This window comes from Pogona vitticeps, chromosome 2 (genome assembly GCF_051106095.1).
Source record: "Pogona vitticeps strain Pit_001003342236 chromosome 2, PviZW2.1, whole genome shotgun sequence".
NCBI classification, from domain to species: Eukaryota; Metazoa; Chordata; class Lepidosauria; order Squamata; family Agamidae; genus Pogona; species Pogona vitticeps.
In genome coordinates this window covers 218256442-218273815 of record NC_135784.1, presented here as the reverse complement: position 1 = coordinate 218273815, position 17374 = coordinate 218256442, and positions in this window count along the sequence as shown.

Here is a 17374-nt window from a genome sequence, read left to right as displayed (position 1 = left end):
TATTCACTAGCTAAGTTACACAAATGCATCTTATTGTGTTTAATGGTTGGATAAGCTGGATCAGGGTGATTACCCCTAAGGGAGTGTTAATAAACCGTGTTTTAACAAGCTAAAATTTATACTACTGTCAAAAGTTAATTGCCCTGTTATGTTCACTTTGCAGGACTGCTAATTACGAAGGGGGCAATGGTAAAAAGCAATAACACAAAGAAGGAACAATATATGCAAAACCAGGCATAAAAGATGCTACCAGTTGATGAAAGGATAAAAACCGCTAAAGAACAATTCAGTAGAAGAACAGAACAGTGTTGCATCAATAGAAATGAGACTCCAGCTGCTGTTGTCCTTGGAATGTCAGTGTTTGTGTAAATGTGCAGAAATGGGCTGGACTGTGGTGAGGTACAAACAGCATCTTATTAGAAAGTGATTTTTAATATAGTGCCAGACTTTCCACGTTCTAAATAGGGCAGGTTGGCTAATGATATTAAAATCAAAATTGCCTTTAGATTTATATTTTAGGTTTAAGAATCTGAGAGCTCTATTATATCTGTGCAGCAGTTCTGCAGTTTTCATCATCAGCCAGGTTGTGCTGGCTAAAAGCTGATAGATAGATAGATAGATAGATAGATAGACAGACAGACAGACAGACAGACAGACAGACAGACAGACAGACAGATAAAAAGGGATTGCAATCCAACTACCTTAGGAGAGTCATGTGTTACAATGCTTTAAAAAAAGAGAAAAAAAAATGAAAACCAAGAATGTGTAGTACCTTTATCAAACCATTAACATCTCAAAAAAACTAGGCTACTTAATATGCTTCATGAGCCTGGGCACTGCAGGCCAGGGAAAAGTAGGGCAAAGAACAGAAAAGTTCCCAAACCATTCTGGCCAAATGTTAAGTGAAGATCCAAAATGGAGTCTGCAACATGGTAGAATCAGCATGAGGTGGAAGGTTTCACTTCAGGGGATGCATGAACTAGGATGTAAATGAAACCAGGACAGGAATTATGGTGTGAAGCAAATTTTCTGATGGGAGGATGGCCATGTTTCTGGGTGCCTGTGCTCTCAGCCAACGAGAAGCTACCTGTTTAGACATAAGGCAGCAGGAATGATGGCGAGTGATGGACAACTGAGACAGAGAAAGACAATGAATCCTTCCTCCCACCCCTGAGGTAAATCCCCATACCCAAGTGTTACAAGGGCCAGCCTGATGAAAAATCCTGCAGGACTTGAAAGTCAGCTTGTTTTCAAAATTTTAAAATTTTACTAAACAAAGCTATTACCCACCTATGTATTTGGATTTTGTGTTAGAACATGTTTGCAATTTATGACTGGCCAGATCCTATAAGGAAGTATGCAAGAAAGAGATGAAAGCAGTACCCCTCCCAGGGTCCTAGCTCTTTGGATTGGGCATATTTGCTCCAAATATTGTGGTCTTTTGCCTAGGCGAGGTTGGGAAGTCAAACTAAACTGCATTCTGCTTGGGGTAGCAAAAGTGGTCTGGCAGTGACCTTATATGATAGCTTGGCATGGTCACAATAGGAGTGTAACCAGTACTTTGCATTTTTTTTTTCAGTCCCAGTAATTCCTTACACAAACTGAGTTTTCTCAAATCAGCAATGGGAAGAAATGTTCCCCTCTCCCTGGCTGATTCCCTATGCAAGATTGAGTTTGACAGTGTTTTGCTTGGAAAAAAATTGCTTGCCTTAATCTCAGGCTCTTACACTGGTCAGTTTCAAATGAGGGTGTTGGTCAGTATAGGAGCTTGAAATTGACAAATGATGATGGTAAAGAATCCTACAAAGAATAGCATCAGTTACTGTACAATATATATGAGGAATACACAAGAAGAAACTGAGGATGCTTTGCTGGCGATCTTCTCTAGGAAGAGAAGAAAAGAATGACATAGAAAACTGTGGAAAAATCCTGCAGGACTTGTGGGAAATTTCCTGCAGAAACATCTAGATTCACAACCTTAGTTCACACATTTTTTAATTGTTCAGGGGAAAATGTGGGAGTGTTTGTACACTAAAACTTATCACGAAGATAAGTTGTCATTTTTGCAGGATTTAGTCCTCCCACAAGTCTTATAGGAACAAAAGTAGTATGTGAATATTGCAAAGGAGGGCTTCAGAGGTAGAGAAGTTTCCAGGTCGAAGGAAAGATGGTTGAGAGAAAGATTCAGTGTAAGCAGTGGTTTGAAAAAAATTAGAGGGGAAACAAGTGACAGAGTAGGAAACTGAGAGCAGGACCCAGAAGACAGAAAGCGAGACCAGAAGAAGCTAATGACAGATCATAGTGTAAAGAAATCTCATGGATATAGAACCAATTATTTCTCCCAGCTAATGCAGGCGCATTGAATTAATGGGGCATCTATCTATCTATCTATCTATCTATCTATCTATCTATCTATCTATCTATCTATCTATCTATCTATCTATCTATCTATCTATCTATCTATCTATCTATCTGTCTGTCTGTCTGTCTGTCTGTCTGTCTGTCTGTCTGTCTGTCTGTCTGTCTGTCTGTCTGCTTTTCAAAATCCCATTGATTCAGTGCATCTGCTCTACTTGAGATGCATAGAAAAATCTCTATTTTCATCCCTGAAAGTGCCTTATTGGCTGTGAACAGTGCTACTTTTTCTACTCATTGTGACACCTCACTAAGCTGTGGGTCATACCTCTAACAAAGAATGCTTTCTTCTTTGTAAGTGGGACTCTGGCAATAAGAATGCAGAATTATTGTCTCCATTTAAGGAGAAAAAACACCCAATCACCTCAGGCCCACAACGCTGAACTCTTCTTAATGTTCAACAGTTCAAAAGGAGCTTCCTTGAAAATCTGCCGGCTCCTGTCCTTCTTGGAGACCTTTTTATTGCTTTTGAACTTTCAGTAAAGTACAGTACAAGACCCTGTGCTGTGAATGGAAGAAACAGTTAATGAAGTGGTGGCAGCTAAATCAGCTCTTTATGTCCTGCTCATTCAGTCTTACTTCTTTCTTCATTAAACCACAGCATTTGAGTCAGTTCAGATCCTAGGAATGTCATGTCTGTCTGTAAATGATAGGAAAGGAGGAAGAAGTGTGACATTTTTACCAACTGCTTTTGGCCGTTCCTGAGATTTGCCAATAATTTTCAGAAATTGACTGCTGGCCATGGTGAGTGAAGAATTTTGGAACATATATTAGAAGGCTATTTAGAGAACATGGAAAGAGAACTGCAGAAAAGCTCTTGGAAGAAGCTGTTTTTTCCTGAGTTCTGTCCAGGGTGCTGAATGATTCGCTATTGACCTCCTCTGTATTTTGGTATCCAGACTAGACATGGGGATGAATTTAAAAAAAAAACAAACAGATTGAGATATTCATCAGAAATGGCTGATTCATTAAATATTTATCCGTTCATATTCATGGGTTCCAGAGACCATGACGAATATGAAGGGACAAATATTGCCCCATTTTTATTTGTTCCCTGTCTTCCTATGACTTTCCCATTCCACCGACACAGCCCCTTTCTCTCCCCTACCTTAGCTGCCGCCCCTGCCATGCCACTCCGCCACCCCACCGCCGATGCCCCCTACTGTAATCGCTGCCGCTGCTGTCTCCAGCTGGCCTCTACAGCCACAGCCTGTAGAAAGGAACACCGGCTGCCCGTTGCAAAGATAGCGGCTGTAGCTTCATTTAGGGTAGGCTGCAGAGGCCAGATGGAGATGGTGGCAATGGTGGTGGTGATTATGGTGGAGGGGTGTTGGTGGGGGTGGGGCATTGGCGGGGGTGAAGCGGGGGCACAGGGCAGTGGTGTGGCAGGGGGCAGCAGGGGGTCAGGTTTTCTTCATCAGTTCATGGGGGCATCTTCGTGTTTCGTGAGTCGTCAACTGTTGACGAATCGCGAAGCAGGACGACTCACCAAAATGGTGAGTCCTCCCCATCTCTAATCCAGACCTTGAGGAAACCCCACTTGTGTGTTTCTTGTTTCTCTTCTTTTTGCTTGTCATGTGTCTGCACTGCTCATTTGTCATTGGCTTGTTTATGGACAGGACAAATACATGGCACAAAAACTCCTAGTCAGTCAGGTTTACACTTACTTGTATTTAGAAGCTGTTTTCCATGTAGGAATGCAGAAGAACTTCAGGCTAAATTTCTTTAAATAATCTGTAGCTCCATGTCAGGTAACTGAATCTTTCCAAAACTGATTAGTCAATTGAGTGAGGAATGTAAAATTTAACTTCCTTCTCTTTTAAATGCTAAGCAAGAAAGCTAAGGTATTTTTTTCCTTGCATTGTAACAGCAAGATATAGTTTACTGATCTCAAGCATAGTTTGTTCTTGTGCAAGTCTGGCTTTTTTCTGTAATTGTACATATCTTAAAACAACTAGTTCCTTATTGTTGCATAGGCTGAAATCTTGTTGATGTATGCTATTTATTTATTTATTTATTTATTTATTTATTTATTTATTTATTTATTTATTTATTTATTTATATCCCGCCTATCTAGTCAATTGTGACCACTTTAGGCGGCTTACAACATACACTTAAAAAAAAAATTAAACATATAACATACCACATCACAAAAAATAGTTTACATAAATTAGAAGATAGAATACAATTTTTCCCAAAGATGGCGAGAAACAGGATATATTATGCTATGCTGCATAAGGCTGATGATTCCATTAACTGGGACTTTATTTTAGAAATTAAACATTTACTTCTGTCCCAAAGCACCCACAGGTCTCATGTAATGCCTTTTATCATTGGGCACCTGTAGGGGCCATGGGATGGGAGCAGGAGGTTTTTAATAACAAAAATTCACTGCTGCTGGGGTGACATTGGCTGGAATTTTTGGTAATTAAGACTTCCTCCTCCTATTCCACAGCCCCATGGATTCCTGAAAATGAATAAGCTTACACAGGACCTGTGGGTACTCAGGATAGAAGTAGGAGATGTTTCATTTCCCAAAAACCATCCTGGTTGGTGATATCAGCCTTACATAGCATAATTTACATGGACAGGATTTAGCCACAGGCTTCTGAAAAGTAGAATCATTTGTTTGCATTTTGTCAGCCATTGTCCAGTCACTTTATGCTCCCTCTTGGTGTGTGTGAAAGAAATGAAGCTAAAGGTATTTTGCACAAATCACTCAAGCCACAGTGGGGTAAAAAGTTCTGATGTCTTCTGGAAGCAAGAACTCTCAATAGGTTGTGTCCTCCATATTGAAGCAGCCTGTGGTTACCATAAATGAGGCACATTCCTCCCTCATATTTATACCCACTCTCCCTTCTCTTGATATTACAGAAGGTAGATATGGATTAGGTGCTTTTCACATGGAAACTGACACTGAGTAAGAGCAGGAAGAATTCTGCCCTGACCCACCTTTATGCCCACAGTTCCAGTCTAGGTCTGTCCTCTTTTCCTGAGTGCTTCCAAATGTTAAAGAAATGGGATTGTGGACCTTGGTTGTTTAATGTAATTTGGCCTTTAGAGATTACTGCTTTGCTGGGGGTGGGTGGGTATAATGTTAAAGGAGACCTGGGTTGTCAATGCCCAAGTAACCATGGAGCTTTCTGTGTAACCTTGGGCCACTCGCTATCTCGCTATCTGTCACTTAACCTGCCTTTGAGGGTCATTCTGCTGATGGGCAGAAAGAAAATAATGAGCTCCTGGAAAGAAAGCCCTGATATAAATGGCAACAAATAATACTGCAAGTTCTGTTTGTGTGGATTTGCCCATGTGAAGTAAACAGATGATTTGATCTCTTTCCCCTTCAGGTCCTCCTCAAAACAATATTTTTGTTCACTGAATTAGCAAACCGCCAGCTTGAGGGTTATATGGAGCCGCCCTGCTGTTGTTGCCTCCACTGCCTCTTAATTTAAGTTTCAGGTGCAGCAGGCAGCCTTCTCCAGAGTGGATCCTGCCCATCAGCCCCCTTCTCTGCAGCATGAGACAGTGTTCTGACATCAGTTTACTGACATCACTGGTCACTTATGTCTTGTTTATCAAAATGTCAACAAACAGTAGATGCCTTTGGTTGTTGTTGGTTTTTCGGGCTTCTTGGCCGTGTTCTGAAAGTGGTTCTTCCTAACGTTTCACCAGTCTCTGTGGCTGGCATCTTCAGAGGACTGGCGAAATGTTAGGAAGAACCACTTTCAGAACACGGCCAAGAAGCCCGAAAAACCCACAACAACCATTAGATCCCAGCCGTGAAAGCCTTCGCGAATACACAATAGATGCCTTTATTCACATTTTCTCTGGAAATAAACTGATGGATATTTAAAGAACAGCAATGCTGATACGATTAGCACAGAGGCATAACATTTGGGCAGAATGTGCATCTGTGATGCCAAGTTTATACATAACTATAAACAAAAACAATATTTAGCTTTCATCTCTGGGTTTGGTGAAGTGAAAACCATGCAGTTTTCTCTGTTAGTGCTTTGCAGCTTCTTTGACTCTAAGACAGCTCTCGTGGAAAATGGACCTAGAGAACAACACAAGATACATATTTTTCATTTTTTTATTTCAACAATAGTAAAGAATACAACTTGAAAATCATACAGTACCTGGATCATTCAGACTTATGTATTATTTCAAGACCACTGCCATCAGAGTCATTATAGAACATCTTAGTTGAAAGACTTTCTTGAAATAATTATTGCAAAGGCAGTTTCATACACAGAAATACCCAAACTCAGTTTTACTGAGAGCTGGTTGGCACAATTCCCTAACTGACAATCCTAATGTTTCCTCTCCACATAAATCAGGTGATTGTACATCCTGGGATCATGCCGGATGCTATTTTAAAGATATAGCTGGCAGGTCTTTTTATCCCTACACTCAACAATATGTCGGTTTGAGGGCCATATTCTGTTTTTTCAAATCTGCCTGGGTTTTAAGATCCCTGCTGGCTAGTGGAAAAAATGTTTGGTAGAGTTGTGACAGAAGACTTTGATGGTGTCTGCTCCCTGGATCTGAAACCTCCTGCCAAAATAGGATGATAAGATTGCTGTGATAAAGATGGCTGCCAGGTTCAAGTCTAGCGATTATCCTTTACTGTACTCTTTCAGACTAGCTCAGAGCTAGGAAGGGGTTAAAGTCGTGATATGGCCAGTCCCTCATGTTGATAATTTTTTATTATTTTGTATTTATTTGAAATATTTTTATCTCACCTTTCTCCTTAAAAATGACCCAAGGCAGCTTATATAATTAAAAGACAGAATGTAAAGTTAACAACAGTAAGTATACAAATACTAAAAAGGATCAAATAAATACCATATTAAAAATGCTAAACAAAAGCAACATCAAAACACACTGAAAGCAGCAAATGAAGAACAGTTCATTAAAAAACCCCACTCAGGCAGCTAATCACTAAGGGAAAGCTTGGATGAAGAGAAAAGTATTTGCCTGCTTGCAGAAGGACAGCAAAGATGGGGCTGGTCTGGCCCCCTGTGGGAGGGAGTTCCAAAGTCTAGCAGCAGCAACAGAGAAGGCCATCTTCCGTGTACACACCAAATGCACCTGTGAAGATAGTAGTACTGAGAGAAAGGCCTCTCCTGATTATCTTAACACTAGGTAGGCTCATAAAGGGAGATGTGGTTCTTGAAATATCTTGATAACTAAAAAGGGTCAGGCAGTCAAAAGGAAGAAATTATCTTTAAACTAACAAGGGCCAGAAAGCACTTTGCTTTTTTCTGAGCTGCTGGGTAAGGGCAATTTTGCTACCCTGAAGCCATGGTGGTGAGCTGATCCATGCTAAGGGCTAGCTATAGGAAACAAGTGTATTTTAGGTGCTTGAGGGAGATTTATATTTATTTTGCATTGTTCTTTGGCTGGTTACTACTGGGAAGCTTGCATGTGATTTCTGCAAAGTTAATGCACCATCAAGCATCCTGTGATATGATACCGGCATTCTACTACCTGTGAAGTGATCCTACAGCCAATGGGTTCACCAACTCAGGGTCAAACAAGTTGAGGCTCAGATAGACTTATGGCATTTGAATGCAAGGAGAGTCACACTCACCCAGCAAGTAAGGTCTAAGAAGTCTCTCCAGACATGGCCCAAAGACCAGTTTATACAAATAGTGGTACACAAGGAGATTTCCAAAACAAATTCTACAGTTAAGCAATAAACATATTCAATATGCTCCATCAGCACTTCAACATTGTATGTTTCTCTTCCTGATAGAATAAAGCTTGTTTGATTAAACATGACATAATCTTACAATGTTCATCTTGCACTTACAATTTCTGTATAGGTGTCCTTTCTTTCCATTTCAAAGTCTGCGTATACGTACTGACCTGTTACCTTTTGCCTGTCAGCTATTAGCCTTGTTTGACTTCTTTCACACTACTGCTAGAGGGGTTGCAATTTCTTAAATAATCCAATAAAGCTAAAGTTCTTTAACAATCCAGACTTGTCAGATATAGTGTTCATTCATTTACAGTGGTGCCTCGCATAGCGAGGTTAATCCGTTCCGGATTAACCTTCGCTATGCGAAAACATCACTAAACGGGAATAAAAAAGCCATAGAAACGCATTGAACTTTGTTCAATGCGTTCCTATGGCTTTAAAACTCACCGTTAAGCGATGTTCTGCCATAGTGCCGCCATTTTTGAGCCCTCGGTAAGCGAGGGCAGGGCGCGAAAATGCGGCGCAGACCTTCCGGTGGCCATTTTGGAACCGCCGATCAGCTGTTCTCCCAGCTTCGTTATGCGATATTCGCTAAGCGAAACGCTTAGCGAATATCGCAAAGCGAAAAATCCCCATAGGGGCCATCGCTGAGCGAATGCTCCAGCGATGGCCCAGAGCGCCTCGTTAAGCGATTTCATCGCTCAGCGAGGCGCTCGTTAAGTGAGGCACCACTGTATTTGTATAAATCACACTGGTCATGTGACCACGGAAAGATTGTCTTCAGACAAATGCTGGCTCTATGGCTTGAAGAGCGGGATGAGCGCTGCCCCCTAGAGTCGGACACGACTGGACAAAAATTGTCAAGGGGAACCTTTACCTTTACCTTTAGAAAGGGGAGAAGTTAGTGTGATAAAAGGGAACACCCCCACATCTGGATTTTTTGTTTTTTTTAAAGAGGCTTTTTGTTTGTTTGTTTGTCATTTGTTTTTGAGGTTAACAGTAGTGGCATCTAGCTAGGATTCACCCCCTTCTGAAGGCAGAGGAAGGTTAGGAAGGGTTACTGTGAGGCTCTTGCTATACTCACTTGGGAGGAAGAGCCAGGAATAAGCTCCAACAGTCCCTGACTCTGCTTTCCATTGGGTGCCTTTGTTTTTATTAATGTGTTGTCAAAACTGAAATTCTGTTTTTGTATACAAGTGTATATGTAAGTGTACACCATTTGATTTCTCCTCTCTTGTTTTTGTAGTGCATGTTTATTTTAGTCAAGGGTCCAAGTCCAATGGTTGGTCTCAGTTAGAGTAAACCTGCTGAACCAATGGGAATTCTGTAATTCAGGGTTGCCACTTTTGGGAAAGTCAGGGAAATGGAAATTGGTCTGAAGTCAGGAAAAGTCTGGGAAATTGTGATTGAAATATATTCAAGCAGTGGATTGTTGACCTGCTGCTGCAAGAGAAGTAGCAGAATACAAATAAACCTTCATGATGCCCTTTCCCAGCTTCACCTTTTTCTCAGCTCCACCCCCAGCAACCAGCCTAATGTGTTTGTTGAACTCTGCATGATTTCCAAGGTCTGCCTGTAGCATTTGCAGAGCAAAGCCAGTTTAAACCTTTAGCAAGATACAAACTTTAAACATCGAATTGTTTTCCTCCCTACCTGCTAGTACTGCATTTAACTTACATATAAAGATAAGCATGTTTTGGGGTCATGCTTTTGTATGGAATGGGCATTTTCTCTCCTGCTAAACCCAGCACAGAGTTGCAAATAACTTTTGCTGTTGTTGAATTTTACCACCAACTAGCACTTTCTACTCTGTGCCATGCAAAGTAAAATTTTCAAATGTGATTGCTTGTTCCTGCTGGAGTTTACAGAGTACCAGCTCTCTCACTCTCTTCCCTAACTTCTCCCATGCATAAAGGCTGGAAATGAGGGTTGTCTGCTTCTCTAGATTTCAGAAATGATCTGCAAGCATTTAAACTCCACCTCCTTTCGTGCTGCTGATCTGTTCATTACACTTTCTGGAACCAGAAAGTTAAAGTGAAACTCTCCCAGCTTTGGAAATTTCGTACTTGGCAGAAAACAAATCTGCTAACATATTGGTGTCAGGCAGGTAGTTCTGTTACCTCTGCATCCCAAACCACATTTTGAAGATGGCTTCTAAGAGTATAGTTTCAAACTTCACCCTGACTTCGTTCCATAGCTATGACTAGTTGCTGGAAACAAATTCAAAGGTTATTGTAAAGTGTGCTGCAAAACCTTTGAACCAAGTAATATGGGAATTAAGGTTGCAGAGTCTCATGCACAAGGATCATTACATCAGAAGAACCTGAAAATTAAATCAAGTCGACAGTCCATTGTGATATGTTTAGGCTCAAGGCCAAGTACATGGTACCTTGACTTACAAACTTAATCCATATTGGAATGGTGTTTGTACGTTGAAAAGTTTGTAAGTCGAAGCAAACTTTCCCATAGGAATGCATTGAAAACCATTTAATCTGTATCTGCTGGTTTTCGTTCGTATATCGAGGTGCTGTTCATAGGTAAGAGGCATTAGTTCCCATAGGAACTAATGCAAAGCCAGTTAATCCATACTCTACCACTAGGGGGTGATTTTAAAAAACTTTTTCTTCTTTTGACCTAAAGTGAACTTAGGTCAAAAAAGGACAGGAAAGTTCCCCCCCTCTTTTTTGGTTCATAAGTCGAGGCTCCGTTCAAAGGTCGAAGCAATTTTTTGTGAATGGAGCCATTTGTAACTCGAATTGTTCACAAGTGGGGACGTTTGTAAGTTGAGGTACCACTGTACAAGTTCAGATATTAAAACCAGAGAGAGTGAAGAGACAGCCCCTGCAAAAACTGGAAAACATGATCATAGTGCTGAAAATGGCAAAGAATTACCCACCACACAAACAAGTATGGCTGCCTATGTAATCAAGGACTATGTTAGGACAGCAGAGTGTCTGTGGGCTTTGCAACTGGTGATGAAGACGATGTAATTTAACACTTCTAACAACATCAGTGAGTTATTCAAGCGAATGCTCTCAGATAGCCAGATAGCTCAACAGTTTGATCTTGGAAAAACAAAAGCAATGTATGTTGTTGCTTTAGGCTTGGCACCATATTTCTCTGCTGTTTTATTGAAACAGCTGAAACAATGCCAAACATTTGTTATCTGTTTTGATGAAGCTTTGAATAAGGTGATTCAAAAGGGACAGATAGATTTAGTGGTTCATTTTTGGAATGATTAATCTCATAAAGTTTCCACACGGTATCTAACCTGTATTTTTCTTTAAACTGCTGCTGTTGAAGACCTTCTTCAGAAGTTTCAAGAAGGCATGTTTTCTTTATCAGTTGCAAAATTATTATAAGTATCTATGGATGGGCCAAATGTAAATCACCTTTTTTCTGAGAAAACTAAAAGAAGAAATTAAAACCAACCATGACTGTAAAGGAGAAGGAAAAGAATTGATTGACTTTGGAACTTGTACCTGTTACATACAGCACTGATGTTACCTGTCTGTCATGGGTTTGGAGGGAAAGTTCCATCCTATGGGGAGTGGAAGGCGGGACATCAGGAGGAGGGGCTGTACTGTATATATATATGGAGCGTGTGTGAAGAGTTTAGGAGACGCTGGGATGTGACGAAGCAGCAGCTGGGAAGAAGAAGCTGGTGTGGGAGTCTGTGTGTCAGACAGGGTACTACTGTGTGTCAGAGTACCAACCTGATAGGTTCAGGTGTCTGTTGGTTAGCCAGAACTGATAGGTTCAGGGTCTGTGCTTCAAGTTAAGGGTTCTGTGTGAACCAAACTGTGTGTATGTATGAGTGAAACTAAGCCACGTTACTATATCTTATTCACATAATCCTTTTATTTTCCCTGTGTGTTGTTTTAAATAAACCTTATTCTTTTATTTGTTGAAAATCCATCCCTGGTCTGTGTGACTTATTAAAGGGAATGGTTGGTGGCAGCTTAGTAAACGTGTGGCATATCCCAGTAGGTCTGGGTTTGTCACATTGATTGGTGTCCAGCGTGTGGGATACGACTGGTCCAGTTGTCCAGTGGTAAAGCAAAGCCTTGGCAAGTGTGCCCAGAGCAAGGGGGGTCTAGTCAGGGACAATCTGAGAGCGCGTAGGTAATCTTCTAGGTGTACCTCACGGGGGGGTGCACTAGTAGAAGAACGTGTAACCTCAGATTGGGGGCTAGATTAGGGAGCTCTGAGGCAGCCTGTTTTGGCGGGAAAAAGCTGAGGCAAAACTGTGAAATAGCAGTGAGCTAGCTTGTCTGCTGAGGGGCCCAGCAGAGGGGGGTAGACTCTAGCTCGCAACTGTTGCAAGTTAGTGCTGAAAGGACAGCAGCAATCTATAGGGAAAGCTGGTTCTGAGGCAAAAGAAAAAAAAAAGTGGTCGTTTTATTTTGAGGCTTGACTTTTGAAAGCAGCCTGTTCTGGGGGGGAGTATGCCCTTGACTCGAAGCCAAATGGCAGAAATGGGTGAAGTGAAAGACCCCCAGGTAGACCAAGGTTCTGAGGATGAATTTGGCTCAGTGCAGGGTGACAGCACGGGAGAACAAAACCCAGAACTCAGGAAAATGCTCATAGCCCAACAGCATGAACTGAGGATGAGGCAATTTGAAATAGAGGCCAGAGAAACAGCTGAAATCTGTCAGGCAGAGGCAGATGCCAAGAAAAGGGGAATGGATTTGAGAATAAAAGGGAAGAAATTGCAGCAAGGGGGAGGGGCCCATGGTGAAGGGAAGCCCTCAGACATGAAACCAAGACCTCAGATTTTGGAGGGAAAACCAAAACAGGATGAGAAAGACTCAAAATATAGCAGAAAATGTTATTTCTGTCAGGGAAAGGGCCATCTAATCTCAGAGTGTGAGAAATTAAAGCAGCTAAAAGGAATTGTGCCTCAGGATTCGAGTGGGACCAAGCCAAAAGCTGTGTTCTGTGTCCAGAAAGAGCAAGGCTCATTGTCACTGAGGGAGCCTGTTGCCATGGCTACTCAATCTGGAACAGCTACATCTGCTGATCAGGCTGAGGAAAATGGTCCTCTTGTAGAGGTCAGGCGCTGCCTACTGGTGAGAACAGATTCTCAGTTGTTTGAGACAGCAGGGGTGGACGTAGGAATACTTGGCCATCAGTATCGGGGGCTGCGGGACACTTGTTCTCAGGTGACCCTGTGCCATCCAGATATTATTCCTAGGGAGTATGTAATCCCAAATGAGAGCATGAAGGTGGCAGGGATTGAGGGGCAGGTGATCTCTCTGCCAGTCGCGGAGGTACCTGTCAACTTTCAAGGCTGGAGGGGAGTTTGGCGGCTAGCGATTTCATCGACTCTGCCAGCAGCCGTGCTCGTGGGAAATGACCTGGCTGAACATGTGAAACGGGTGCTAGTGATTACACGTTCACAAGCCACCACGGGGACAGTTCAGGGGGGTAATGATGAGCCAGAGACGGAAGCAGAGGGGAGTTCAGAAGCTGTGGTAGAAACCTTAACCACAGACAGCAGATTTGGACAAGAGCAAAAGGCAGACGCCACTCTCCAAAAGTGTTTTGAACAGGTGACTGACGCCCAGCTAACACCTGAAACCCCAGTGAGATTTCTGGAGAAAAAGGGGATTTTATATAGAGAGACCCTGAGGAATATCTCAAAAGGGGGAGATGGGATCAGAAGTCAGCTGGTGGTACCTGAAAAGTATCGCCCCATGATCTTACAAAGGGGGCACTCTGACATGTTTGCTGCACACTTAGGGGTGAACAAAACACAGCAGAGAATCACACAGAATTTTTACTGGCCTGACATAGGGAAGCAGATCAGGGAGTTCTGTAAACAATGTGATGTGTGTCAAAGGCAGGGGAATAGCCGCGACAGGACCAAAGCAAAGTTGTGCCCTTTGCCTGTGATTGACACTCCGTTCAAATGCATAGGGGTGGATATTGTGGGACCTTTGCCCAAGGCCACAAAGAGGGGGAACAGGTTCATTCTCACCATTGTGGACCATGCCACGAGGTACCCTGAAGCCATACCCTTGACTAACATTGAAACTAACACAGTGGCAGATGCCTTGGTGGGGTATATGTCCAGGATGGGATTTGCCTCAGAAATAATCACAGATTTGGGCGCATCGTTCACATCAAAGCTCATGAAACGCTTATGGCAAATCTGTGGAATTAAGCACAAGGAAACTACTGCCTATCATCCTGAAAGTAATGGGTTAACTGAGAAGTTCAATGAGACTCTAATGCGCATGATTAGGGCTTACTTGGCAGAGAATCCAAACAATTGGGACCAGAAGCTGCAATCCCTTTTGTTTGCTTATCGATCAGTGCCACAAGCCAGTACCGGGTTCAGTCCATTTGAACTTTTATTTGGGAGAAGGGTGAAAGGGCCCCTTGATTTGATCAAACAAAATTGGGAGCAGATCACCCAGGATGACCCACAAGACGTTGTGACATACATAGACACCTTGATGAATGACCTAAAGAGAAATCTAGAGCTGGCAGCAGAAAACCTGCAAGCTCAGAAGGTCAGACAGAAAACATGGTATGACCACAAAGCTAGAGAGAGGCACTTTGACCCAGGGGAGGAAGTGCTTTGGCTTAGGCCCTGCAGAGAGAATAAACTGCAGCTCAAATGGGCAGGACCATATAGGGTCATTTCCAAGATGTCAGACCTGAACTACCTTATAGAGCAGGAGGAGAACCAAGCAAGGAGGGTGGTTCATGTGAATGCCCTAAAACCCTACTACAGAGGGGAACAGAGGGTTTTATTTGCGATAAAAGCAGCTGAGAGTGAGGAAGCGGAATTACCCTTCTGGGAGGGTAGAGGGGAAGTAAAATACAACCCAGAGGAGGTAAAGATCAGTCCTGCACTCACCCAAGACCAGCAGCAAGAACTAAAAATGCTGCTTAGTAAATATCAACAGGTGTTTTCCAACAAGCCGGGGATAGTGAAGGGAGTGATGCATCGGATCCACACAGGGGATGCACCCCCGCAGGCAGTATCCCCATACCGAGTAACGGGACCCTATAGGGACAAGGTGCGGAAGGAGCTGGACGAGATGCTTAGGGAGAACATAATCGTCCCCTCTTCTAGTCCTTGGTCCTCTCCGATAGTCCTTGTGGACAAGCCTGATGGGAGCATTAGGTTTTGTGTCGATTACAGGAAATTAAACCGTGTAACCACTCCTGATGCCTACCCAATGCCCAGGCTAGACAACCTGATTGAAACCATAGGGGGTTGTCGTTTCATCTCATCATTGGACCTGGTAAAGGGATATTGGCAATTAAGAATTGATCCCAGGGATCAAGAAAAGACTGCCTTTTGCAGCCCTTTTGGTCTCTATGAGTTTCGAGTCCTGAGCTTTGGTCTCAGAAATGCACCAGCCACATTCCAAAGGCTGATGGACCAGACCTTGGCAGGGCTCAGTGACTTTACAGTGGCCTACATTGACGACATAGGGATCTTCAGTAATACCTGGGAAGATCACCTGATACACCTGGAATTAGTGCTGCAGAGGTTAAGTGCAGCAGGGCTAACAGTAAAGGCCAGCAAGTGTCAGCTGGGTAGCCCAGAGATAAAATACTTGGGTCACATGGTAGGGGGAGGAGTGATAAAACCCCTAGAGGCCAAAATAGAAGCCGTTCGTGATTGGCCCAGACCCAACACCAAGAAAAAAGTCAAATCATTTCTTGGGTTGGTGGGCTACTACAGAAAGTTCATCCCGAGGTTTAGCGAGATTGCGGCTCCGCTGACCGATCTGACGAGGAAGAAGGCTGATGACCGCATCCCGTGGACCAGCGACTGTGAGGAGGCATTCCAGAGGTTGAAGGAGGCGCTCGTCCAGTATCCAGTGCTGTGTGCTCCAGACTTCGACCGGGAGTTCATCATCTACACCGATGCGTCTAACAGCGGGGTAGGAGCAGTTCTTTGCCAGGAGGATGAGAATGGTGACCAGCATCCAGTGTCCTACCTGAGTAGGAAACTTCAAAAAGGTGAGAGACATTTGGCAACCGTGGAGAAGGAGTGTTTGGCCATAGTCTACGCGATCCAGAAGGCCAAGCCTTACATCTGGGGAAGACATTTTGTTCTGTGCACTGACCATTCACCACTGCAATGGTTAAAGACAATGAAAACCCACAATAGCAAACTTATGAGGTGGGCTTTAAACCTACAGGACTATGACTTTGAAGTGAAGGTGGTCAGAGGGTCAGTGAACTGTGTTGCTGACGCCTTGTCAAGAAGACCTGAAGAATGAAGACGGCGAAAGAAACATGGACTATGTATATATATTGATGACAAAAAGTTAAATGTACCTGTTTTTTGAACTTGGTTTGTATGAATAAAGGTAAATTGATGTAATGTATATGGTAAATGTTTAAATGCCTAATTGATATGGTTAACTTAGAATGTAAGTATAAGTAAGTATGATATGGTATGTATAACTGTTGTTGTGTGTTTTATCCAGGTTGTTTTTTGGGAAAAAGCACCTTAGCTTTCCCCCTACAAAACAACTTATAAAGAGGGGAGGTGTTACATACAGCACTGATGTTACCTGTCTGTCATGGGTTTGGAGGGAAAGTTCCATCCTATGGGGAGTGGAAGGCGGGACATCAGGAGGAGGGGCTGTACTGTATATATATATGGAGCGTGTGTGAAGAGTTTAGGAGACGCTGGGATGTGACGAAGCAGCAGCTGGGAAGAAGAAGCTGGTGTGGGAGTCTGTGTGTCAGACAGGGTACTACTGTGTGTCAGAGTACCAACCTGATAGGTTCAGGTGTCTGTTGGTTAGCCAGAACTGATAGGTTCAGGGTCTGTGCTTCAAGTTAAGGGTTCTGTGTGAACCAAACTGTGTGTATGTATGAGTGAAACTAAGCCACGTTACTATATCTTATTCACATAATCCTTTTATTTTCCCTGTGTGTTGTTTTAAATAAACCTTATTCTTTTATTTGTTGAAAATCCATCCCTGGTCTGTGTGACTTATTAAAGGGAATGGTTGGTGGCAGCTTAGTAAACGTGTGGCATATGCCAGTAGGTCTGGGTTTGTCACAGTACCCTTCATGTTGTACATGGGTCTTTTAAAACAGGATTGTGAAATGGGACTTGGATTCAGTCTTGCGCAACATGTATGATCTGTTCAAAGATTTCCCAGCTAGGGGGCCATCATACACTGCTATGACTGGAAGCACACTATTTCCCCTGAAGTTTTGCTCTACTAGGTGGCTGGAGAATGTTAAGTGCCTTGATAGAGCTAT